Source organism: Planococcus citri, chromosome 5 (genome assembly GCF_950023065.1).
Source record: "Planococcus citri chromosome 5, ihPlaCitr1.1, whole genome shotgun sequence".
Taxonomy (NCBI): Eukaryota; Metazoa; Arthropoda; class Insecta; order Hemiptera; family Pseudococcidae; genus Planococcus; species Planococcus citri.
In genome coordinates, this window is record NC_088681.1 from 23,570,593 (window position 1) to 23,598,315 (window position 27,723).

The 27,723-nt window shown below is 37.5% G+C and overlaps 1 long non-coding RNA gene across 1 annotated transcript in view; it reads right to left on the reverse strand.

Moving 5' to 3' along the window:
- Positions 1-230: 230 nt before the first annotated feature.
- Positions 231-27,723, reverse strand: part of LOC135846264 (uncharacterized) — a 35,827-nt gene continuing 8,334 nt past the window's right edge. Inside the window, exons 2-3 of the long non-coding RNA XR_010558934.1 lie at positions 20,201-20,270; positions 231-647 (exon numbers count right to left, since the gene is read on the reverse strand). This is a non-coding gene — a long non-coding RNA (uncharacterized LOC135846264). The remainder of the gene's footprint in view (positions 648-20,200; positions 20,271-27,723) is intronic.

A 27,723-nucleotide genomic window follows, 5' to 3' on the forward strand; every position in this document is an offset into this window, starting at 1 on the left:
ATCAATGAACTAAACTGCATACAACCCTATGAAATACGTAATAATCGTCTGTTATCCATACGACACAGATAAGCTACCACGATGCCTTTTTCTCAAGTCTCAACCATAATAATATTAGAATTACCATTACTGATACCATTTTCGGTATTCAGATTTCGCTCAGTTTAAACTCAGTCGTAATTTTCCATTACCACCACATTAAAACGAATAATAAAACAGTTACAACGATATATTGAAAATGAATGTATTAAATATTAATTTTTTGCATTAATATGAAAATGCTCAGTACATACAATATTTACATAATACTCCTTACTGAATAAGAACAAAGAAGGACTACAAAATAAATAATAAATTAATTTAAAATAAATAGTTGTATTTTAATTTTAAATATTCATTTTCACGTGAATACTCGTTCCCGTATTGACTTGCTTTCTTTTTTATCTCTTTTTTTTTCAACGGATTTTTTTTTATCTTTTTCGATTTTTTTTCGTTTTAAATTTTAAATAAATTTACGCAATAAAAAATAATAAATTATAAAATACATATTTGGAAGGTTTGTATTTGGAGTGCTTCCAATATATAAAAAATCTTAACACCTTGTTTTCCATTGTTTCGAGTTTAAAATTGCGCAATTAAATCAGAATCTGAAACAGAAAAAAAACACAAAATTAGTACCTATGAAAAGTGACAAAAAAACCAAGTGTATTGTTAGATTAGGTGTACATAATATGCGTATAAATTGGATGTAGAAGTGCAGTGTGCAGTTCAGTCGTTTGCGGAGGTTTGGTGTGAGGGAGGGTGGAGAGATGTAACAGATGATGATCATTTTTTGAATGATCGAGTGTTCTAAAAATACGATAATCAATCAACTCGAGTCTCGAGATCATTAAAAATGTGGAAAATTCCAACAGCATTTACATACGACTGGGAGAAGGAAGATCTACAATGTTTCCTTATTTCCCCTACCCTTCTTCACTTCGTCAATCTCGACATCGATTTCAATTCATGGACATCTAACGTGTAGTTGTACCTATGTATTTATATTCGATCGCTCGGAACCTGCATTACGTTGATACGACTTGGAGTATGCGTATAGTTTTGGTCACTAGAACTTGCTTATAGTAAGGTATTCTAAACCAACAGGCTATCTCAATTGAAAGTTGAGTAATCATTCGACTTGGTAGGATAATAATTTTTATACGAGTAGTTGAGTGGGGGGGGTTTGAAGTAGGTTTTTGGGAGTAAGGGGGACTCAAAATGGCATTTCACCAAGAGTGAAAAAAAAAGATTGAAAAGAAGATCCAATTCGTTGGAATTTTTCGAAAAATGTTTACATTTTATCAATATCAGCGAACGAGAAAAAAGAGGAAGATCGATTAACCATAAAATTGCCTTTGGTTATTTAGTATTTTCCCTCCTCTTACACCATACATAGTAGAGTTGAGTATCATAATCATATAGACATTGCGATATATTAATCGTCGGTATATTGGATCTGCTGCTGGTGTTACGATTCCGCGCTCGAGGGACTTCAATGTCAAGCTCACAATCAGACCTGGCTTGGGTTAGGTACTCGTAGGTATATGTATCTAATCGTAAAGTAAGAGTGTTTACAGCCTTCAGGTATTTCTTTTTCTCATCTCAACGTATAGCCTATGCACGTAGTACATTCGTTCGGCGGTTCGGACAAAGTGACGTTATACGACTTGCGAATAAAAGTGAAATTAATGACGTGCGGGTATACGACGAGTTTATCTACGAGATACCATAAATATAAGGCACTTTTACAAGCGACTAGCCCGGTATAATATATGGAGTCGAGTAGGATTAGATATGCGATCTAAACGAACGAGCTGTGTGGGATTTTCTAGAAAACGAGATAACTGTGTGCTGGGAACTTCGAGATATGTATAGTAATCAGGGTGTTGAATGATGCATCATTTATCAGACATGCGTAAAGAGCCAAAGGCTGGTATGATTTCAGAAGACTGCTACAATTATTTCAATTTTGGGATAATTCATCGACCTCATTCTCTCAAGAGCCTTCCTAATGAATTAAGTTCAGCTGTATCATCTTCACATATGTTTTCTCGTATGGTTTCAGTTTCAGTTACCAATTTTTGGTATCACTTTCAAATGTCTTCAGTGCAGATTTTTTTTCTTCAACATTTTCCTAGTTGTTTTTTTCAATTTTTATAAATTTTATTCAATGTTTTTGGTTGACTAAATATGAAGTAGGAGGGTGTTCAATTCATGATTTTTCTTTTCCAGGTTTCTCATTTGAGTTTTTCCCTTGAAATTCGATGATAATCAACATAATAAATTGGTGAGAATTATGGATGTTGAACGATTAGGTCGATGAAATCGCTACATATTTATCGTTCCCTGCTTATTCTATCTCGAATTTGACATGACCAAAAATTAATTTTTGATCACTCGAGTGCATTTTTTTCTCGCAAATTCTGTATCAAATTTTGCCCTTTGTGGAGTATCACGATCTAGACCATGTTTCGTTTGCCTTCACATGGTTGTATGCTTTTTGATCTTTGAAGTGCGAAAGATATTGTTGAAATTTCGATCTCTCAATTTGATTTCTACATTTTTGGGAGAGGAAATGGTGTTTGGATGAATTTTGACTGTACCTGTTAATTCGAGGGAAAGTTAGTTTGAGTGGTACAATTTGAAGATCGTTTCGGTACATATACCTAATGTGTCATACGAATGTGGGATCAATGACCGAACTCCACACATCCGTAAGCCGCCGGATTCGTGCGATTTGTCTATAATCATATGCAGATTATCGACTCTCCAATCTCCATCCCCTGAATAATAATTTCCAAGAAGCAATATTTCACGTCACACTCGTGTTTTTTTTCTCGGCGACGAAACCGTTATTTGACGATATCTCTTCGCATCTACGTAGGTATTTAGAATCTCGCGCAGCTGTTCGATTGAGAAACGAGCTTCTGTGCTCACTGCTCAGGCAGAAGCGAATACTTTGTGGTCGATTCGGATGCGGCTATGGTTGCCTGGCTGGCGCTTACTCGTACTTACGGTGCCGGTGGTCGTCGTCGCGTATTGTAAAAGACGCTCGCGCGGCGGCGTTGTTCGCGTCCATCCGCGATACACCGACGATGTCGATGTCGTCGGACGAAACCGCTTTTAACATAGAAAGTGAAAACTAGTTTCGAAAGGAAAAGTGGCAACTAGGCGGACCCCGATAACTTTAATTCCATTATAAAATTAATTGCACGTTTCGCTTTCAACAAATACTGCACAATACGATATGTTTCTCACGCGGACCATCGCATCGCGTACTCGACTCGACTCGACTCGATTCGCGCGTCCCGTCGCTCGTTTTGATTGAAAAATTTTCAACCGCCTTTCTTCCATCAGGCATGCACGACGCTCTTCTCGGAGAAATTACTCGTAGAGTATTTCGCGCATTCGCCGCCGATTCGTCATCGTGCAGTTTTTTTTTCTCTCTCTTGCAATCTGTCTCTGTCTTTCTTTCTCGCGTTTCTCGTCGTCGTCGTCTCTTTCTGGTTGCTTTGGCAAGAAGAAAAAAGTAAGAGTGTCCGGTGTGTTGCCGTTTAGCTTCTTCTTTACCATGCTCGATGCTTTTCTCCGCGCACGCGTGAACACGTTAGAGTAATATTACGCGTACAATTACGATTACGATTACGACTACGACTACGACGACGACGTCGAAAACATATGTGCTCGTATGTGTAGATCAATATGAAGACCGCGAATACATTGTATTTACCTATCTAGATGTACGTAAAAGTGCTCGAAGTATAATATGGTAGCAGAGCGTGTTTTTTTCATCTTCAAATTTCACCGGGTATTCGTAGAATTGACTGAGGTGAATGAAAAACGCTACTAGATAATGCTCGAAATGTGATATGGTAGCAGAGCGTGGTTTTTGTATCTTCAAATTTCACCAATTATTCGTAGAACTGGCTGAGGGAAACGTAAAACACTTCGAGGATACGCCTGGCAATTGAGAGTTCGAGGAAAAGAAGCAAGAAAGCACTTGGAATGCAACATGGTAGCAGAGCGTGGTTTTTGCATTTTGAAATTGGATCATTTATTCTCAGATCAGAAATCAGAACTGACTGCAGGAAACAAAAAACACTTTGTAGTGACCCTTTGCAATTATAAGGTCATGGAAAGAAACATTCAAAATGTAACATGGTAGCAGAGCATGGCTTTTTTCCCTTATTGCAGGATAAAAAAAAAATCAAGGAACCATCGGATTGGAAAAATTGAGAATACGAAATCGATTAAAATGACGATTGATCGCACGTCAGTGTCTGCATGTCCATGTCTTGACCTCAAAGCAATGCGTATATACACGTTTGTTTATTTTGATAGTTGAAGTCGATGACAATGTCATGTTGTCGCGTTGACGCCGATGACCATGTTCACGGGCGCCTGTGCTTCTGATTCATTAATTTTGATTTAGATTAAGTAGCTAGCTATCTACACAGTATCTACTTTAAAATATGTACTTGTATACTTCAGTTAATACTACGTAGTTCCAACATTATGATGACTAATAATAATTAAGGACGAGACCGTGTGACTAATGAAATTTACCAACACGGTTTTTTTTGTTTTTTTAATAGATAGAACTTGTATTGAAAATGATATTATACCGAGCATGTGTCTTACGAGTATTTTCGCGTGCGTACATACAAAAACATATAAGATACTTAAGTACATACGAGAGACGAGTAGGTTATAGATTTCACTTATACGTGGTAGCAAATACAACCAATCCACGTATCTTTCTATGTGTGTGAGTCTGGCTTTTCAAAACGACAAGCGTGTGGTTGATCATTAAATTGAAATAATTCGCCGTCGCGTAATTAACAATTTTAACGCTTATGGAACAAAAGAAATTTGCAGACGGTAAAGTTGTTGGAAAAACACGTAAAAATTGAGTATATTCGAGAAGGTTTTTGTTCATTTTGAGAGATGACGAATTGAATTGAAGTGAATGCATGAAGAGACTTCGATTCGTAGAAGAGTCGGACTATAGAAGACGATTTGAAAAAATAGGTATGTATTAGTGACTGCAGAAAATTTTTCCAAGGTTCGATAAAAGGATTGAAAAGGGAAACATGGTGCTAAATTGAGGCAAATTTGTATCAAAATCGTTTTTGTAAATCGAATAAAGTTTATTGTTCTTTTTTTGGGGGGGGGGGAAGAGGGAAAGGATAATTTGAGAAATAATTCAATAAATTGATTAGTTTTCGAAAAATTGCCAGTTTTTAAAAAAGTGCATGAGAGAAAAGTTGAAAAAAAACTTGTAACAAAATTTTCAAAAATTGATCAGTTTTGAAAAAATGTTGATTTTGGCGATTCTAAAATTCGAAATTCGAATTGATTTTTAAGTTAATTTCCGATGCTGTAAAGATCTTGAAATTCTGCGAATAAAACGAATGGATTTCAAGATCTGAGATGAAGGAACACTCGAGAAGCAATTATTCGAATTGAGTAATTGATTGCGATTACTTATTCGATTTTTATTAATTGTTCGTTCGTAATGAAGTAATCATTCGTTTAGTCAATCAATTAGTCGTTCCTTCGGTTAAAAAAATTCATTCGATAATATTTCAAAATGAAAAAATATGGTAATCAGAAAGCCATTTGATTTAAGAGAAAAAGGTGATTATGCGATCCAGTGGAAAAAAAATACTAAAATAAATGTAAATTCGAGGGTAAAAATGATCGAAATTTTGTCATCTCATTTAGCGACAATTTTCATCGATACGTTAATAATCGCAACACGATGCTGATGTTTGTTCGCGTGCTTCGAGATAACGACGCCACCATCGTTTACCCGAGAGAGTTCGTTCACCTGTCGCAGCGACCATAACATATACGAGTATTTTTTTTTTTTTTTTACTTTTTCGTAAGTACCTACTGCTGAAACAATACTCGGCTGGTCGGGCTATTTGCGCGATACGAGCGACTTGGTTGAAAGAAAGAAGGAAAGAAAGAAATTACAATTTATTTATCTTTGCACCGTGTGTAGGCAGGTACCTTACTTATACGTATTTAGGTATACGTATACTTACGTACGTAAAGTAGGTATATATACTCGTACTTGTGCCAGTGTATTTCCTTCCGTACCTTATCGATTGTTTATGGCGAGCAATTTACGTACGTTTAAAAATACGCGCCGCGTGTTGTTTTAACGATATTGTACTTAAGGAGAAAAAAAAAATTAATGGAAATTTGCGTCGCATATCGCGTTATAAAGATTAGCTTTATGAAAAATTTTCCAGTCATGCGCCGCGACTTACTACACTATTGACTATACCCAGTCGAACGACCGACCGGTTTGCAGTGTTTTCTTTTTCATTAATGAATCATATGGTTCGATTTTTACTTTTACGCGAATGTAGCCTTTTTGACAGAAGGTTGATGATAGAGAAGGCATGATTTTGAAATTAAATTCAAACGAACTATAATGGTATATGTACTTTTTTTGCTTAAAGGTTTGGAAATTTGGGAAAAACCTGCGAGGGGGGCTCAAATTCACATTTTGAAAACATAACTCAAAAATATTCAAGTATCTAATTCTGTACTGAAATATACAATTTTAACACTAAAAATTGACCAACATTTTCAAATTTGAAGGAGCGACTCAGTTTAGACGAAAAAAATTAGAACAATTCATGACAATTTTTTTAAAATTTTATATGATCTTAATTACATTTCATTTATGGTTTTTCAAGTTTTTCAATGAATTTTACGATAATTTTTAATCAAGTTTTTTGAAATTTCTGATGATTTTTGTCCATATTTTGCACAATTTTTGTTATTATATTGAGGGGAGGGGGGTGAGGAGGAATATGCATGTTCCAGTAAGTTTTGACTTTATGAAAAAAGAAGAAATAAAACACTTTTTTTTCAATAAATCTTCAAAATTTTCAATTTTTTGAATTGTTTTCTCAAGTCTTGACGTTAAATTCACGATTTCCATGAGAGAATCAAGCAATTTAGAAGAAAGAGACGTAGGAGAAAGTTTATTGGAGGGGGAATTTACCATCTGTTTTAGCCTTACAAGGAGGACGACACAAACATTTTTGAATCGGTAAAATGGAAATCGAAAGAGCGCCCCAAAATACACCCATTTTATGAATTTTTGGCGAATTTTGGGAAATATTTGACTCATTATTTGGCAAAAGTGACATAATGAGCTAAAATTTGGTTTATGATCGAATTTCTGTCTTATATGTCGAATTGATCAAATTTTGATTTTTTCCCCTCGAGAAATGCACCAAATTTGAGAATTTTCAAAAAATCGAGTTTCAAGCCCAGAAATTTTTGGTGATGGTGTATTTTTGGGTCCTTTTTCGATTCTTATTTGACTGGTTCAAAAATATTGTCGTTGCTGGTATTCCTCTTGTCAGAAAGCTAGTTTACCACCTCAACGTTAGATGAAATCTGGAAAATTTACACCCATATCTATCGATTTTTTTCAACCTGTTGGCCGAAAAATCTTGAAAAATTACGAATCAAACAAATCGTCAATGTCAAAATTTGCAAAAAATATCGTTGCAGTTTTCAACAAAAAAAAAAAAAAAAATTACGATAGAATTTTGGAAAAATTATGTTTTCATCAATTTGAACCAATCTCACATCGTCATGTAGAATTTTGGCTAAAAAATTACCGAGCAGAGAACCAATTGAAGAATGGAATGAGCAATGAGCACCGATAGCAGAAGATCTTACCAAGAACTGGAGAGAGGGGAAGAATTTCGTCCAACATATCACTCAGAGCAGAACCCAAATTGAGACATTTAAATGGAGCATCAATGTTAGAGATGAGGTCTCTCTCTAGACTTCGATGAGAGGGAGAGAGGCTGAGCCCAAGTTGAAGGATGGAATGAGGATCGGTGTCAGAAGTTCCTGCCGAAGGACGGGGGGGGCGAAGAGGGTAGGTTCATTCTAGATTGACATTCTGAGCAGAGCATTTAATTTCAGGAATTGACTGTGTAAAAGTTGAACATTTTTAGTAAGATTTTTGAAAGGGGATCAACGGATCATGAGGGATTTCTTTTCGTTATTTTTATGGACTTTCGTCCGAATATTAGTATCACTCTCTGATAGGTTATTGTTATGACGACGCAACGTTGCACCTGCTGTTTAAGGGAGTTACTTTGCATTCACGAGTGATCATTCGCAGGTGTGTACTTTCTTTTGTAGGTAAATAGGGCAATCGAAACCGAAGGGACCATACATGGAAGAGATTCACCTGTACACGATGCAGATAATACCCATACAGTACATTTGTTATCGGAAGAATAATATTTTAAATGGACAAAACGAACCGCACGTGCTCGACGTATTTACGTTTTAATAATATACGACATAAATCGCGTATGGTCTCTTTATACACACTCACATACATATTATGTACGCATACGTTCGCTTAACAAGTTGTCGTTGTTGTTATTATTATTGCGCTATTATCGTTATCAAATCGTAATTATTATTACGGTGATTTAGGTAGGTTTTTTTTTCTCTCCTTCTTATATTTTGGCGCTGAACGTGAAAGCGAAACGGTAGCTCGACGATCGCAGCTCTCATCAGGGTCGTACGAATGGAAAACAGATCAAAATGACGAGCTGGAGGTCACCAGCTCACCGCGATCGACGCCGAGCACGGTTCGATTGTTTTCTTCCGCTTTGATGGGCGCGCGGTGGTCGGCCACCGGTTACTCGATCTCCATCTTATGTACCTCTACATGTATTACGTTCTCTACGTAGATAAATACCGACGCAATACGCAACAATACGCTCGTCAACAGCTCTCGACGCACACCACACGCACAATTGGCAATGAAACCAGTCAACGAACGTTGCCCATACTCCGATTACATATTATACTTACGCACGAATGTTGTATGTACCTTGTATGAGTACCATGAGTATTGAATAGTCAACTGGTATTAGCAACAGTTTGTTGAACTTGCCATTACGGCGACATTTTCTCGCAACACGCAAGGTCTCTGCTGCGTTAAAATATATTGCGGTGTCCGCGTCCGCGCCCTTGACTACATTGTATCTTTATTTATTATTACGTACAGAGTATACAGAGTTCTCGGTAATGGAGCGAATTCAAATTCAATCAATTTTCGCTTCTCGGTTCTCGGTCGTCGGGTGTTGATGGTTCTCTTTTCAAACTCTAATGACATTCTAATCTTCTCTTCTTCCTCCTCCTGGCGCAATATCCATCGAACATATTATTTCTCTCTTTCATCTCTACAGTTCTCATCCCAGTTCTATACTGGGTACTCTTTCGCGATGATTTGGAAAACGTCAAAAGCCTATGACGAATGTAAATATATCGTCCGAGGTCATACCGCGTTACCGTGTACAAGTTAGGTACCCCTAATTGTAATGGCGAAGATTTTTTTTTCTTTATAGGTCAGTCGTGAAATGGAAAATGAAAAAAAAATCAAACAAGTTGCGATTTTTATTACACAACGATATTGTTCGATGGCTTTTTTTTCTCTCTTTCGTCCACAACAACCTTGGCATTTATATAGGTTTATTTAACTCTCAGCCTCCTGTTGTAGCCTCACACACAAAAGGCGATGAACCGCGCTCTGGAACAAAATCACGTATTGAAAATGAAATCGCCCACCGATGCGATAGGGCAACTGTATAGAATGGATGAGGAGGCGCGGCGGCGCGTGTACGACCGAGGACGCGAATAACCTGCTACATACTATACATGCAGCTGAAAAGAAAGTTCGCGAATTAATACATTTATATATACCCTATATTATTATAAGAGAAAAAGAAAAGAAGAAAAACGAAAAGAGACAAAATAGCAAACCGTCCCCGGCGGCTCCTAATAAATCTATAAAAAGCAATAAATAACCCAGCTATCGCCTAAAGTAATAAAAATGTTGTCTTTTTTTTTTAGGTACTTCTTTCTTTAGTTCAGTGTCTTCTTTCAATTATCGAAAGATTGGGTTATTCGGCAGACAATACCGTATATTTGGCGAAAATTACATTGTGTGAAAAGGTTGCAAGAGGTAAGAGATTTTTTTGAGGGATTTGTGGTCGATCGGTGATGTGCGAAGACTTTCACTTTTTGGAAGGATTATTTTGCCTGCGTTTTTGAAAAGGAGAAAATAAGGTCAGTAGGGTTTTTTCGGATGGTAGACCTGGACTTGGACTCGAGTGAAGGGTTGTAGGATGTACGAAATTGATTTTGTAATCTTTGAAACCTTTTAGGATCGTTTATATAGCCATATTTGACCTACTTATTTATCTGTTTGGCTACCTTTTTTGTATGTTTTTTTGTTAAGGGAATGAACTGAGCTGAATAGTGAGATGAGAAGATGGACTGAAGGTGAATTGAAACGATCCAAGTGCAAATTCAGAGAGTAAATTTTCTTTCGTACGCAGAGGCGAAAATAGAGATTATTCAAAAATAATTGAATTTTTTTCCAAATTTCAGTCTGGTAAAAAAATTATGATAAGCATAGACTTGTATTTTTGTTTTTGTGTGTTTTTAGTTTTGTGGGGGAAAAAGGGAGGATTGAAATCCTACCTCTTCTTCCCCATTCTCCGTCCAAAAATGGCCAAATTTAGATAAAATTGCGAGGATTTTGAAATTTTGCGCCTTTTCTGGAATAAAATCAACATTTTTAATTTATTCGGCGAATCGAACTATTTTAAATCTATTTTCAATAGGTATCTGTACTTTTAAGTATTTCGACTCCTGGTGTCATTTTTAGTTCCAAGTGGATCGTGATTCGTGAATTACCTTTGATTATTTAAAATTTTGGAATCATTATTTTTTTTTTTTGTTTTCATCAAAAACCGTAAATTGGGGTAGTTTTTAAGATTTTTGAATTTCATTTCCACCTTGAGATCGAAATTGAGCTAGGAAACTGACTTTCACATAATTTTCTCTTCTGGAATTTTCAGTCTATTCAACTGTACCCTTCCTCCCCTCCTCACCCACCGGGTTTCTTATGAATTGCCAATTTTTTTATTCGTTTGGATTTTCAGGACATCTTGATAGAATCCACTCCTCCTAGAAGTGATGAAAAAATCGTACATTTGACAAAATGATGTTCAATCTCGTGAGGAAAAAGTGCTAGGAAAATTCTGCGTTTGGATCAAAATGTTGTGATTTTTTTCTGAAGATTTGCTAAAAATCAAAAATTGAATTCGACTTTATAAAAAAAACAAGCACCTATTTACTGTTTCGTTAATTTTTTGGCAGATCTATCTTTTGTTCAAAATTTCTACTCCTGATTTCATATAAATTTCAAATCTTGACAGTATGAGGAGGAGATGGATAAAAAAATCCGGAAAGTCACTGTCAAATTTTGAGAGTGAAATCTAAAAAATACTCCCGAATATTGGGCGGGAAGGAGGGTAAAATTTGCGAATTATTTATTAGTTATGATTTTTGAGAACCTTGCTCATGATTTCAGCTCTTCAACTTGCAAAGAAAGCAAATTTGGTCTTTTGCAAATTATTTCACGTTGAAAAGTGCTCTTTTATGATTTTTTTTGATGATTTTAAGCATGGTTTTATGCTTTTCGTCTTTTTGACACCCCCCTCCTCCTATCGTTGAGTTCTCGCATCATTTTTCATCGAACATATTCATCAAATGAATTTCTCGAGCTGAAATTTGAATTTATAATCTGTGGAAATTGGTAATTTTTGAAGATTTCTGTCCCCCTCTCCCCTCCCCCTCTGAAGTAGAACAATTTTTAATATTTGCTGGCCGTTTTCAGACGTTCTGTATCATTAATGACCATCTATGTTGGTTGGTTGAAATTTTGAATATGGAATCACTGATTCTTATGCTTTTGCATTTTATCTTGCCCTTCTCACATTCTTCTTTGAGATTGATTTTTGACATTTTTTTAGCAATTTCGAGAAAGATACGAAGCTACTTGTATTTCTGAATTCCAGAACACCGTTTTAAAGTGTCGTAAGACGAGGCCATTTACTCGGGTGTAAAATTTTCAAAGTGTTGGAAAGATACGACGACCTATATGTTGTGCTTGTGCGCCATCTTAGCCGTATTTCGGCCTCGGGTCGTGCTCTCGCACGACAATTACTCGCTCAGTGTGCGCCATAGAGACATTCGCTGGTATACGAAAGTGAATAGCGCGAATAGAGCGATATACCTTCTCGAACCTAGCTAGAGTACCTAGGTACGAGTACATCTCATTATTAAATAAGAATTCTTGCATTTTTTATGAATGACAGACCATAGATAGTATAACAAAGGTGGTAGGGCTGTGCCTCGCTGCCGTCCCGCCGCGTTCCTCATAATACGGAACAATATGAAATACAAAATGCGCACTAGGAAGTGTTTCTAGCCCGTAAGTATGCGTACGTTCGTATGTAATGTATGTATACTAATAACGAGTATTTATAATCCAATGATAATAACTTTCAGTATAGGTATACGATACGGTGCTGTAGAAGAAGAAAAAAAAAAGCAAAGCGTTTAATGCTGCGCAGTGTGCCTTACAAACGTGTCACGTTGCGTCGTATAGGTACAAGTCTCTCCTATGTCATGACTAAAAATTTTACACCTCTGGGTGTACCAAAATTATCGCGATGACGAGTTCAGCAGTGTAGCGGTTTTTTCACGTATATATTCGCTCGTAAATCTTCTCGTAATTATTACTATATAATGACACCGGTAGTCGTACATTTATGCGACTTATTTACTATACCTATACCTAATTGTAAATTTTTCTCCGTCGAATGTACCCCCTTACCTTATAATATACCTGCTAGGTTGCTCATAATATATGTATGTACGTACATAGGCGCATGCATATTTATAGATGTGTGACCGTTGGTTTGGTTCGGTTCGCGAAGAATCGAATCGATTTACGCGGTGTTATTTAATGCGTATACGCGTTGCCTGCCATCATCATCATCGATATAACAGTAAAATCGTAATAAGGTCATTACGAGCTTTCTTCCAGCGCCTCTGGAAGGTCGTCGATTTTTCAAGTTTTAATTTTCGCGCGCGCACGCGGAACTGGTTAAGGTCAAATACCTACGCGCGCTCGTGCGCGCACGCGCAACACATTATTGTAATTTGCATAGGTTTATCGTCATCATCATCGATGATTTATCTCGATAAACAACCGCGCCAAGCCGCGTCTTCTCGCGCAAGTGCAACGCTGCTTGCTTGCTGCAGATTAATTCGATTTTTCAAATTTATCGATTACTCGTACCTATAGATGAGATGTGTTCTATAGCGAGAGTCGAGTGATTAATAAATCAGATGGAAGAAGAAAAGAAAATGGTATGGAAAGAGGAAGAGAGTATTGAGATTAAAACATGCACTCGAGAGAGTATTGAATAGAATAAAAAAATTGTTTGTATTATTGGATTATGAACTTTAAACTCGAATGAAAACATAATTTATTGTAAAAACGATAAATTCGTCAGGATTGAAATAGGTAATATGGAGGAAAAGAGTAGAACAGAAGGAAGAAAAACAGTTCGAAAATAACGTCGTAAGTGGTCGTATGTAATGCTAATGTATTATACCGACGTGCGCATTTTGTAGCCGAACATTATTTTTATAGTACCAGAGTAGTATATGTATGTATCTATTGCGAATAATAAAAAATACGTCGGTATGTCGGATGCTATGCTTAATGAAACAAAATTAGGGAGGAAACTAGAAGAGGAAGAAGAAGAGAAAGAGTCGGTTAAATGGCGTGAAATTTGCTAATCACGCTTAAACGGCCGTTCTTTCCGTTGTGTTAAATGTTCCAAGGACGCGCATACTTCCGTTTTAATTTTATTACCTTACTCGTCCAGCTTTATTATTTAGCCGATTGACGCGTTTAATTTTTTAATTGAAAAATCAGACGCTTACGACAGCGATAATTGTCTGGATGCGCGTCCGACGACGTCTGTGCGCGGCTATTGTAGTCGCGATGAGTACCAGGCACGTAGGATGGATGATCGGGCTGCAGATTTGAACGAAAGTCGAAAGAGTGTTGTCGCAGAGAAAGGGAATTTGATCTGAAGAATGGGCTATCACTTATCAGTTCGAAGAGTCATGAACGAGCCATCTCCATGGATTCAATATGTGTCATTGGGTGGCTTACAAAATTTCCGAATCAAAAAGCATGTGATTCTTACAGAAGTTTTGCAGGGATCTTCTCAAAATTGCTGTGGACTTTGGACTCCTGTTCCTCAGATCCATCCCTTCCCCCTTTACTTCGATTTTTCAGACCCTTCGAATATCAACCGCACACGAATAAGGGCAGGGAGTGTAAGATTTTCTAAACGTTGCGAGTGACATCTGACGAATATTTGCAATCAATCCGTGGACTTTTTGCCGGATATTTATGAAGCTGAACGGGGGGGGGGGCGTATTAAGTACCACCATCTCCTTATGTGTCAAAAAAAACTATGAAATTTTATTCTGCAAAAAATGGAGCAAAATTCAGTTGAAGGAGTATTTGGAGGGATCGAATCTTAACAAATTAATCAATATTCATATTAAACTCTCTTAAAAACGTATGAAACGACGTGTTGCTCGATTTTGGGCACTTTTTAATGTATATTTTGACCAAAATCTTGGTGTTATTTAACCCCCCCCCCCCTTCCTCGTACCTTTCGTAAAAAATCCAAAAATTCCAATGAAAATATTTTTTGAGCAGTTTTGTAAAGTTATAAGCTCAAAATGAATTCATGATCTTTGGGATTTTTGAAAAAATGCCTGGAAATTTTTTCAAATGAGTTGAAATTTTGCAAAAAAAAAATCAAAAATTCTGACGAAAATGTTTTTTGAGCATTTTTGAAGAGTTATAAGCTCAAAATTGACTTTCTGGATTTTTGAAAAAGTGTCTTGCGACTTGTCCGAATGATTTAAAATTTCGCGAAAAAATCTAAAATTCTGACGAAAATGTTTTTTGAGTAAGTATTTTTGGAAAATTTTGAGCTCTGAATTGGGTCGTAATTTTCGAGATTTTTTGAAAATAATGTTTTGCAATTGAAGAGCTCTATTGCAAAAGGGGTTAAGTCATTTTTTCCTCCCAAAAATGCGTCTACAATTTTTGATGCTAAAATTTGTTCTGTTTCCAAAGGTTGGTGCACCTTTCCTTTCTTTGGACATAGAACAACTGCTTGTGGAAAAATTTATTTTGAAAAATCCATGACTTGACTCACTTTTGAAGCGAAAATCTTCGTAAAACGTGTTTTTTTAAAAAATGACTTAACCCACTTTGGAATAGAGCCCTTCAATTTATTTTAATGAGTTAAAATTTCGCGAAAAAAATCTAAAATTCTGACGAAAATCAGAAAATGTTTTTTGAGCATTTTTGGAAAATTTTGAGCCCTGAATTGGGTCGTAATTTTTGAGATTTTTTGAAAAATGATGTTTTGCAATTTATTTTAATGAGTTGAAATTTTGCGAAAAAATCTAAAATTCTGACGAAAATGTTTTTTGAGCATTTTTGGAAAATTTTGAGCCCTGGATTGGGTCGTGATTTTCGAGATTTTTTAAAAATAGTGTTTTGCAATTTTATTTTGATGAGTTGAAATTTCGCAAAAAATCTGAAATTCTGACGAAAATGTTTTTTGAGCATTTTTGGAAAATTTTGAGCCCTGGATTTGGTCGTGATTTTCGGGATTTTTATGAAAAAGGATCATGCGACCATGACTTCTGCAGAAGGTCGAAATTCCCTGACTTCGTGGAATAGTCACTCTGATGAAATTTTGCTGCGAGTAAACAATTTTCAAGTTGGTGTTCAATTAGTATTGAAGCTTCAGCTGTATTGAAGAATATATGAGGATGAAACTAGCCGCAAGGGAAAATCAGACCAGAAATATGATTTTTTTTATAACCGAATCTGAAGATTTCAACTGGAACCTATTTAAGACTTAATTCTTGCTTCAAAAATATTCCTCACGAAACCAATACTTCCTAATCAAAAGCAGCGCAGACCAGATGTCCAACAAAATCTACAAATCGAAGTCTAGTAGTTTTTGCAGGACCCCAGGGGTTCTCCAAAATTTTAGAATTCTCTTCTCCCTTCTCAGAAAATGGACTCAAGATGTGAGATGATTTTCCATTTTACCTTCCATCTCGTCGCTCTCCTTTCCCCTCCCCCTCAACTCACAAAAATGTGCTTCCAGCATTTGCAAATACATATTTTAGCTACCAAATCAATGTTCCCTTTTACGAGGTGCAAGATGAACGAACGAACGAATGAATTTAATAATTTAAACCACGACTTCGGAAAGTTACTCGTGTATCTCTTTCTCGATCCCTTCAGCAGTATGGATACGAGTTTATTTCTGCTGATCAATATTATATAAAAAAATTAGCAAATAGTTGTCGAAATAGTTTTCCAAACATACTTCCAATAATGTAAATAAGGCACACCGAATACGTGAACGTATTTTATGGTAGGTATTCGCGATTTATTATAGGTACAATGGCACAAATCGATTTTGGAGTAATGCCTGCTGACACGCTAGATGGCTACGATTGTCGATTGCTCGCTCTGTTCGTTCACTTCACTTACATATACGAATACAAACAGCATAGGTTAGGTACCTCTCTTCTCTACCTATATGTATGTATTATGTAGTATAAGCGAGTAATGCAATCACGTATTAGATACTGCATAATACGACCCTATGGTGTATATGATATTTGATACGAAAAAAAAAAGAAGGGAGCATGGATAATAGTTGCTGAGAGATACTACACAGAACGGAGTCTTGAAAGCTATAAGTACATTGCAAACACAGCCACGATCCCACGAATGGCGAATAATTGTTGGCATATTGAAATAAATGCAGTACCTTATACCTACGACTAATGGCAATGGTACCATATACGATACGATACGATACAAAATATAGTGGGATTAGGTACGTTGTGTATTAGAAGTGGGCGCGATGTTAGCAGCTCGGATGCGATGCATCCGATCGCCGCAATATGCATTAATATGTATGTACATATTATGCATTGAACGTTTGCCAATAAACCGCCGCCGATAGATGCGAACGATGCAAAATCCAGTCATCATACAAAGTATTCGCGTACACCATAAGTACAAGGTATAGGTATTCCATAAGATATATCCGCTGAATGTACGTTTTAAATTATGGTTTCGATTACATAGTTGCATTCGTTCGTCGATTACACAATTACGTGGCGTGGCGAGCGAGGCGCCTTGGTCGCGCTGCAACGGATAGGTCATCCAGCTGGTATGGGAATGGGAATCGCCGCCGCGTGCTCGATCGGGCGTCGCGTATAATTTCGCGCGAACGGCGAATGGCCGCGGCCATCTGTGATCTGCATGCCCACCGCAAACACCTGCATGTTGGACGCCGAGCAACGACGCCTCTAGTTCACCTTCTTGTGAACTTCTCAACCACCCAGTTATGTACGTCTTGCGAATAGGACGCCGAAACGATGTGCTGTACCATCTATTAGTACCATGACTATACGTACGTACACGTAGCATGATCATCAAATGAATCGATCAAGTTCCAAGTACGGCGCATGCGCGCCTTGTTCAATTGACCTACATCCAAAGGACGCTAGATCAAATCACCGAGAATGGACGAAGTGGAAGTGCCGCAATGGCACGCTGTGCGTTAAGACGCGATGACGCGACATGGGGCATAGCACGGCCCATTCACCATTGCAAACCTGCCTCGAGTCGACGCGATAAATGAAGGCAGAAAGGTATGGGTGAGTAGGAAGATGCGATTTGCTCATTGCTGGCTTGGCGAGTATGGTACTGCGCCGACTACCAAGTATGTAGTTCCGGATGCGATATTGCGACGCTTTTGATGGGCAGACCGGAGTGGTCGGCGATCTGGAGGGCTCGAAGAACGAATTTTTTTACGAGTAGAAGTATCGGATTGCGGAAAGCTCAACGTTTCTCAAAAATGTGATTTACATTCTGATCGCCAGTTTTTATTGGTCTATTTTGAGCCTTTGCAGATTCGTGTTAACCACCCTCCTTCGTTTTAGCCCCACAGGCCACAATTGTGAGTTTTTTGTGCCCAATGGAATAGATGCAATAGATTTTGAGTTACGTAATATGAAGCAACTATCGATTGTAGATCCAGAAGAACAGTGATGATTTCGTCAAGGTAACTAATAGTTGAAGCATTGAATTAGTCATCGATATGTAATGACGAATGGATCAAGAAACCTGTACATGGACAAGAGAGCAAGCTGGGCGAAAAAACTTTATGCAAAACTTGGAATTAATTGATCGGAAACAGATCACACATTGTAAAATGTACGATGTTGATATCTATATTTTAAATCATGCCATACCTTCTTTTTTTTTCATTCAAAGAATTCTTACAAAGATTGAAGATTCGAAGTTTACCATAAAATGGTTGAAAAAGATCTCGAGAGGCTCCGTTTACCAATTTTTTTTTAGAAAGGGAAATGCGAGGTCAACTTTTTGTGAAATTACCTCCTTGGTTGATCGCTCTTGAGTGGCGAAGTCTGAAATTGGTTCCAGGATTGGAGGACAACTAACAGGGGACCTGTTGAATTCACAATCTTTGATTTAAACCAAATCAAGCTAGGTCGAAAGAGTATTTCTGACTCCCGCCCCCCTCAACCAAAATTTCAGGAACTTGAAGTTCATTTTTGGATTTTTGAAAATTTTAAAATTCAAAAAAAGGGGAGATTTTTCATTTTTTTTCATGAAATATAAATTTTTTGAACAGATAGTGAACCAATGTGAATTATTCCTTAATTACCTTGTAGATTAAAATAGCTCGTTGAAAATTTGACATTTTTCACTTTTTCTGGAATTTACCTACGAATTGGTCAACATTTTTTTTTTCAAACTCACACTCGTAGAATTTCGCAGAGGCCTCTTAAAACGGTCAAGAAGGTGCTAAATGAGCACGGATTAAAGTTGTGAATGCTTAAATTAATTTTTGACCCTTCCAGAGTGGTTTGAAATTTTTAAAGAAAAATGAACAATCGCTGGAGGCTCCAGAATGGCCCAAAACTATAAGTGTTGTTGATGTGTGGGGGTTTGAATTGAAGAATTTATTTACATTCGTTCACTTTGCTCAAAAAAATTTATATGACAAATTTTTTAAATGTTCTTGAAATAGCTTTTTTCAAATTTTTTGAATTTCCAAAAATTCGCTAAAAATCCAAAAATGAACTTCAGTACCTGAAATTTTGGCCCAAGAAGATTTATAACGTACTCTTTCGATGTAGCTTGATTTTGTTCGAAGCGGCGAGTGCCACTTCAAGTAAAGCTCTTCAGAAGAATTCATTTGATTATTGATTTGACGCAGTTGTTCAAAATACAGGAATTTTAGTGACCTTCAGTACAATTTTCTGAAAATTTATCAGGTACCTACATTGAAAAAAATATCAAAATTTTCTAAATTTCAACGACGATTTTTGAAAATTCCAATCCAATATTGTCAACTGATTATCGCGGTCATTTCCGACGTACTCGTCTTCTATCCCCTGCCCTCACCTGTTGCACCTCTAATGATCGAAAATTAGCGATTATGAGACATATCTAATTGTGACCAAAGTCGTCCTTCGTTGGAGCAAGAGCAATGGCGTCGCTGTGCCTGTGCTCCCTACCGCGTAACGTAGCGCCGCACTGTGCCCAACGCTTCCGCGATATTTCCATCTCGATTATTTATTATTACTATTATCATTACAATTACGATTATTAATAACGCAGAAACGTGGACTCTCTCTATAGGTACGTCTTAGTATACCGAGCCTTATTTCATGTACGTGTACTTGTACTTGTACACGTATCGAGGTATATTATGTATACTATATATAAACTGATGTGAGATGTCGGACGTGTCCTCGACCGGAATATCGTGTTTAGATGACGTCGAAGGGCCAGGGGAGATACAGAAATTCTAGAATTATTGACGGACCATTGAAGCGCGAGTCAACGTCATGCTGAGGAAAATGATTTTTTCGTTGCGTTTTGATTTATACTCGAGTATATGCTGATTTTTTTAAATTTTAATTTATAAAGGTAATATTTTATTGGGGAAAATTTTCGACCTGTTCCGCATTCGTGATACTGCTACACGCCTTCGAGGGTTATATGCATATTGCATACGGTTAATTACTAAAAACCATTGGAAGGATAAAAAAAAACGATGCTTACCTTTATTATATGTGATGATGAAAGTAGTGTGTGTTTCTCATTTGTGTAATTTTTTGCTTTTCCAGGTTTCCTGCAAAAAAAAAAAAATGAAAATAGATTAGAATTCACGTTGACCCAACTCGAATTTCGTACATTAAGTGTGATAATAATAGATCTAGATGATGTTTGTTATGTATCTCTGGTAAAATGCAGTGCGAGGGAAAAGAGGAGGCATTGCGAGGAAGCTATAAAGAACACAATGTAAAATAAAGTGAAGTACGTTTTACAGCTCGAGGCTAATTTTTGTGCACTTTTTATTGTTACGAAGTGGTCAAAGCATCCGCGTTTGTTTTGTTTAATAATAATGAAAAAAAAAAAATGCAAACGTGCTGCAACAACACAGATCGACACAACGCGCAAGGCTTATCACATTGTGGTCGGATGCAGGCGCCGGACATCACCGGATACCAGACGCCAGCCATAATTCATGGCCTGATACAATGCGGCGCGACGCTTGTCGACTCGATGAGGGTTTCTTTAGTGATGTAAAAAAGCTATTCGTGCAACACGTTGCGTTGCTCGTACTGTATTAGGTACGCGAATCAATTACGATGTTGATTTTTGGTCCAGATGAGAGGACGAAATCATCGCACACAGTGGAAGATTATATCGCGTTCACAGACAAGCAAACACTTTAATGCACGAGTTATTGCGAAAGGAATTTTAAAATGTTGCGAGAATCGTAAAGCGGAGATAGAAGGGTGGGTTTTTTATTGGCTATAGTCTCGAGTGAACGTAATAAAAGCTCCGAGAAATGATTTTTCCAAATTTGGATCCGATTAACCGCAAGATTTATGAGAATGCAGAGTCGATGAAGATGAAACATTTCGCTGTACTCGTATAGTGTTGTTGGAATGAGACGACGAATGGAAAGAGGCATGCAGGCGGGGCAAAGAAGAAAAATTCTTTTGTTTAGCGGGGCATAAAATAGCCGCTTACGAGGCAGCGACCATTATATGAAAACGACTTCCTGTTGTAAAAAGAAATGCCGTAAAATAAACCTGAACTCATTGTTTGAAAACAAAAATATATAATATTACGCCTATGTGCGCGTATATGAGCAACGCTGCGCGGATTAAACCCTCGTTCTCGGTTTATTTATCACATCGTTCGCGTGGTCGCGGGCGAATTTATCGCGTCGATGCGTTGGAAGCGATGCCCAAAGCGAAGGCAAGATGTAGCGCCAGCGCCAACTTCTTAGCGCCGTCTAAGACCATCTTGGCCGCCAGCTGAACGCCTCTAGACTCTCTCTGTGGGGCGTTTTTCGTTGACTCGTTGATTGAATAATTGAAGGATGTGATTTGGTAATCTGGCGTATGATGTAAATGGGGAGACTGCATCCTCCTTCCAACTCTTCATCAGTTCAGTCTCGAATTTTGGGATACGATTTTTGATTGGGGAGATGATTTGAAATTGCATATTCTGACTAATTTTGCTGTTAAAAGGGGGTAATTCGTCTCAGACCCCCCCCCCCCAAATTACTGAAGGGCTCGAGAAATTAATGTTCTGAAATGAGTTGAATTTATCAATACAGACGTTGTGTTTTCAAAATTTATTGAAACCATCTAATTTTTTCAAGGTTTACTTGAAATTTTGTCAGCGTTGCTAAAAAAAGTTCCTTCAGAGAGAAAAACCATTTATCATGGAGGGAATGTGCGATAGCTGAAAAGGGGGAAAGTATTATTCTTTCATCAATTGCATATTCCGAACTATTACTACATTTATTACAGCAGCATTAGATGTAGATATAGACGCTGCACACGTTCTTCTAGTATCCTATCTTTATATGGAAGAAATGTATTTCTGCTTTCGCGCTGCAGATACTCGTATATAGCATGGTGTTCGCGGGCATACTATAATCGTACAGAGGAGAAAAGACCAGGTTGCCGGTCGACTCGATCGACTCGACTCGCGGAATAATCGTAATCGAATATTAGGCAATTTACCGCAAAATACCCGAGTATTATCTCATTCTTTTTCTTCTTTTCCTTTCAATTTCTGCGTTATCTTTCTCGTTCGACTCGTCGATTGCGGAGTTCATTGACCCGAGCGAGTGTAAACGTGTACTCGTCCGTATCGCGTATATAAGGTATATATATTTTTTTAATGATTTGTACGACGAAAGATCGACTGGTACGCACGATGGATGGATGGATGGTATAAAATATTTTAGGGAATTTGGCGATGATGTTCGCACAGTTCGCAGCACGACGACGACGACGACGATGAGATCGATGCAGCAAAACGCGCACCTCCGTGAAAATGTCGAGCAAGCGGGCTCGTCGTCGCGATAACGCGCGATTCAACTTTTATCGTCGACTCGACCGCGGCGGCCGTTCATTGTAAACGCGAAAAGGTTATTGACCCTGCTCCTAAACGCGTAAACGTTGCATATACTCGCTTATGTGTATGTGTACGGCGTAAGCTATATTACAATGTCAAAGTTGATCGACGATTACGTAGAGGTATCTCTTCGTATCTACGTGAACGTTCTGCTCTGAAAGGTCTAGGTAGTACGTATCATTGGAGGAGGGGGGGCGATCCAAAATTGAAATGGAAAACTTTTGGATACTGTTGGGAAAAGAGGTAATAGTTGGAGCAAAGTCATCCAGAGAAGTAGGTACTCTCCCTAGGAGCAGTTCCATCAAATCTGGAATTTTTTGAAAATTGGACACTGGCTCTCAACTTGGCAGCACTGTGAATAAATTGAACTTGAGGTTTTTGAAGAATACATCTTGAGATATGTCATATATGCCATATGCCCCTTGATTAGGAGTTCAGCCAACCATTCCCTTCTGATGGTATTTTCGAAAAATGAATTTGTTCAGAAAATAATTTAGAAAGAGTTGGTTCATTAGTTTTTCTTGCCACCTTGAAGAGAATTTGAAATAGTATGGTCTCTCGAGCCTCTCTTCTAAGGTACTTAGATGATTCTGATAAGACCACCTTTATTTGAAGCGAATAACTTCAAATCTTCACAGGCGTAGTTGATTCCCACCCTGGTCTCGGATTGAATTCCCCTCTCCCCGAGAAACTTGAAGGATTTCACAGGATGATTTTTTGGCGCCTCCAGAGCGTTGTAATGCTTCTGAAGATGAGTTTTTTGAAAGTATCTCTGTGTTTGTTTACAGTGGCCTTATTGGGAACATACACCATAATCAATATGCTTCTTGAATTGGGCTTTGAATTGGGCTTTAAATTTCAGTGTGTGAATTGTGTACCTAATTTCTCAACAAATGGGATCAAAAAGGAACAGTGCAGATTATTTTTTGCTATCTTGAGCTCACTACTAGTTTCTTGGACAGATTGAGACATTTTTAGATTCTGGTGACACTTGATTTTCAAATTAAAACAATATGTTTTCGCTATCAAGACTTTTTCAATGTTTATCTATGTGCCTATTTAAAAGACTATATAGTTGACGCGTTCAAAGCTGCATCAATAATGTATCCTCGCATTTTCTTATGTTTCAGTTGTCGAATATCACGCAGAGAAATCGCCTACAAACATGCATATGCTGCAGATTACCAGAGAAACTCGACCACAGTCCACAGACAGCATCGTACTGGTATTTTATCTCTTTGGTAGTCAGCCTGGCGCTACGATGACCAACATTTGACAAAAACCTCACCAACGACAAGGTAAAAGACTTACCTGACATTAGTACATATTTTATTAACATAATGTGCAGTTTATTGCTGCAGATGATCTAGAGTTTTACACATATTGTTGTTTTTCCATCGACTCACCAAGAGTAGGTACTAGGTAGATAGATAGATTACATTTTATTGATTTATTGATCTTTGAGACTCGTACGAAGCGCCGAAGATGCCGGAAGAGAATTTTTATACATAGAGAAGCGATGAGAATGGGTACTCTTCGATATATACGGAAGAGAGACGAGGAATAGGGTGGTGGACGACGTTTGTATACGTACTTGTACACACGATGATGAGAGGAATGAAACGCAAAACGCGGAAGTGGGGTACCTACGTGGGACACTGGCAAGTGGCAGCAGTCAAGAGTTAGTCCCTATAGTATAACCCAAGTGGACTGACATACGTTTAAACTGACACCACTGTGGAAATCTCCGGGTTAACCCGGAGATTTCCACAGTGGTGTCAGTATCCATTAACTTCCACACGGAGGTTTCCACAGTGGTGTCAGTCCTCTTGGGATAACTTGGTATATCGTATGTGTATGTATATGTGTGTAATGGTACATTAAACGTACTAGCTCTATACCGAGTGAGAGAGTGAGAAAGAGAGCCAGAGAAAGAAAGAAGGAGAGGTATACGAGTCTACGAGTATAGTATGTGTACCTCTATCGTGATGTAGTATAGGTATCGTATAGTGTGTGAGAGAGAGATACTAGGTACCTTCGATACATAGGGGGGAGCGCGAGGTCGATTATAGAGCAAGTAAGATAGTACTTTGGGTCAATGACCAACGTTACGCGCTCACTAACACCATAAAGACGCTGCCGTATCGACTAACCTATAGGAATTAGGAATACACGCCGGTAGCGGCGGCGGCTCTGGCTGCGGCGGTGAGGGTAGAAGCTGCAGTACCAGCACCAACACTATAGCACTGGCATCGAGTGCAGGCAGCGAAGACCGTGTATATACGACTGTACGTAATACGAGATACAAAATTTTTGAAGATTCCGATGTGTATAACGATGAGATGTGAGATGGTTGGCTGTACACATAAGCCTATACTACTAGTATAGGTATAAGGTTTTGTTTGAACTCCACAGCGAACTGTTCTGCTGATTTGTTCCTGCAGATAAGGAAATTGGTCTTATTGTTGCGGCGTTGGTCTTGGTAGACGGAAAGGTGTCGAAATTCGCGATGGTTGTGCTGGCTGGAGTCGTTGATCGAACGTAGAGTTGGAATTTTTGGATAATGGCGAAAATTTATCTCCAGAGAGATGTTATGGACGAGGGATGAGTTGGGGAAGTCGGTTTGAGCTTTTTGTTTCAGATTAATGAGTTTGGTAATGAGATAGCGATGACATTTTGTTCTGTATTCAGGCATTTTAAGTGATGTTTGAAACCGAATTCAAATTACAGCTCAAAATCAACTCAGGGTGCCTCCTACTGGTCAAAGAACTACAAATTTTACAAAAAAAAAAAAGAACGAAATTGGAAAATGGCTTAATTGGCACAAAAAACCACAAAATTCATACAAAATTCTGAAATGATTTTTAAAATGAAAAAAATTAAATGAAGAAAAACCGTGTTTGAAAAATTTTTGCACATCAATTTTTTTCTACCCAAGAAAAGTGAATACTTAGGTATTGTGGCGTTTACACCATTTATATCGAACAAAAAAGGTACAAAATTTGGTTTTTACTTTTTTTAGATTTGGTAGACACAGGACCAGGCTAGTGTACTGAAACTTGGCCACACATGCTGAGGGCTTACTTTTCGATTTTTCCATAAGACATTATGTTGATGTTCATCGCAATAACTCGAAAAATATCATTTTTACAGAAAAATTGCAGTAGACCTTTTCTGCAGAGAATTAAAAATGCTTTCTATTCATGCAGTCATTTTTGGGATTGGTATCATTTTTGGAAGAAATGGTGATTCACGACGTAAACAACTGACTTTTTAGATGTAATGTTGATGTTTATCGCAATAACTCAAAAAATATCATTTTTACAGAAAAATTGCAGTGGACCTTTTCTGCAGGGAATTAAAAATGCTTTCTATTCATGCAGTAATTTTTGGGCTTGGTATCATTTTTGGAAAAAATATTGATTCACGACGTAAATGACCGACTTTTTAGATGTAATGTTCATGTTTATCACAATAACTCAAAAAATATCATTTTTACAGAAAAATTGCAGTCAACATTTTCTACAAAAAATTAAAAAATGTTTTCTATTCATGCAGCAATTTTGGGCTTGGTATAATTTTTGGAAAAAATATCAATTCACCGCATGAAGAACCGACTTTTCAATTTCTCCATAAGATCTCATGTTAATGTTTATCACAGTAACTCAAAAAATATAATTTTTACAGAAAAAAAGTAGTAAGCCTTTTTTTGTAGGGAATAAAAAAATGCTACTTAGTTCAAAAATTTTTGGGTTTGGTGTGATTTTTGCAAAAACAGCGTAGGTGCTAAATGTTGCATATCAGCCTGGCCAGTAGACACCTTGCCCCCCCCCCTCCCAATAGAATAAATACTTTTTCAATACCAAATTTTCAATATTCCCTCACTATTAAAAATATCAATTGTGGATGAGGAGCACTTTGAGCCCTACCCAGCACATATGAAAAATTAGGTGAGTAAGTAAGTTAGTATTAAGTAAGTAAATAAATAAGTAAAAAGTTGAAAATCAGTGTAAGAAGCTGGGAAAATTCAAGAATCTACAATAGAAATTAGGTGAAAAACACTACATTCAAAAAAGAAATAAAAGGCTAAGCTGTAAACCCCAAACAAACCTAAAGAACCCAGCTTGAAACCAAATTCAAATTACAGCTCAAAAATCACCTCAGGGCAAAGAGCAACTGATGAGTACCTACATTAGCTTTGTGATTTCCACCCAAAAAGTTGGGAAACAAAGCGAGAAAATCAAGAAATTGGAGGAATTTGAAAAGGAACACACTAAGGGAGGAAAATTTTCTCTCTCAAAAAAGAATAATATCTTGGCTCTAGTTGGTGACACCGGCCAACCGGCTTATACAGAGATATTCCTGAGTACTCTCAAATTGTTTACAAAATTTTAAAAGGATTTTTAAAATGAAACAAAACCGTGTTTAAAAAATTTTTACACATAGATTTTTTTCTAATTTTCAAAATGAAACAAAACCATATTTAAAAAATTTTTAGACATTGATATTGTTCTACCAAAAAAAAGTGAATATTGTCGCGTTTTCATAGTTTATTCCCTATCGTATGAAAAAAATTGAGAACAATTCACTCTCTATTTGAGTTGTTAATTTCGTAGTCTGGACATAAATTTTACCCTGGCAGGCCTCCCAAAAGAGGAGCCAGCTCAAAACTATACCCACAACTACAAAAATTTTGCATGAACCCGAATTGGATTTCTACCCATTTCAAATATATTGACCCAGTACTGAAACCAAGTAATCTGAATTCGTTCACAAACCAGACCTCTGCTTAGCACATTGATCGCAACAAAAGTGACCAGAACGATTGGTACTCGTACGTTCATTTAGTAGGGTAAAATTTGGACAATGATTCGGCGAGTTTTAAATTTATGGTCATCGGATCAGCACACTAGACACCTTGATTATGACTATGCAACTGGTACAGTGAGCCATATTACGATGCTGCGGCGGTGTACCTACACCTAGGTGGTACATGGATGGCGGAGGCATTTCTCTTATGTCATTAGCTCGGCGGCTTACGCATAGAAAAGTGTGGGTCTCTAGAGCAGAGCATTATTATTATCAACTGAGCGACTCATCGGCGGGCGCGCAATATCGGTGTACCGAGAGAGTCTAAACCG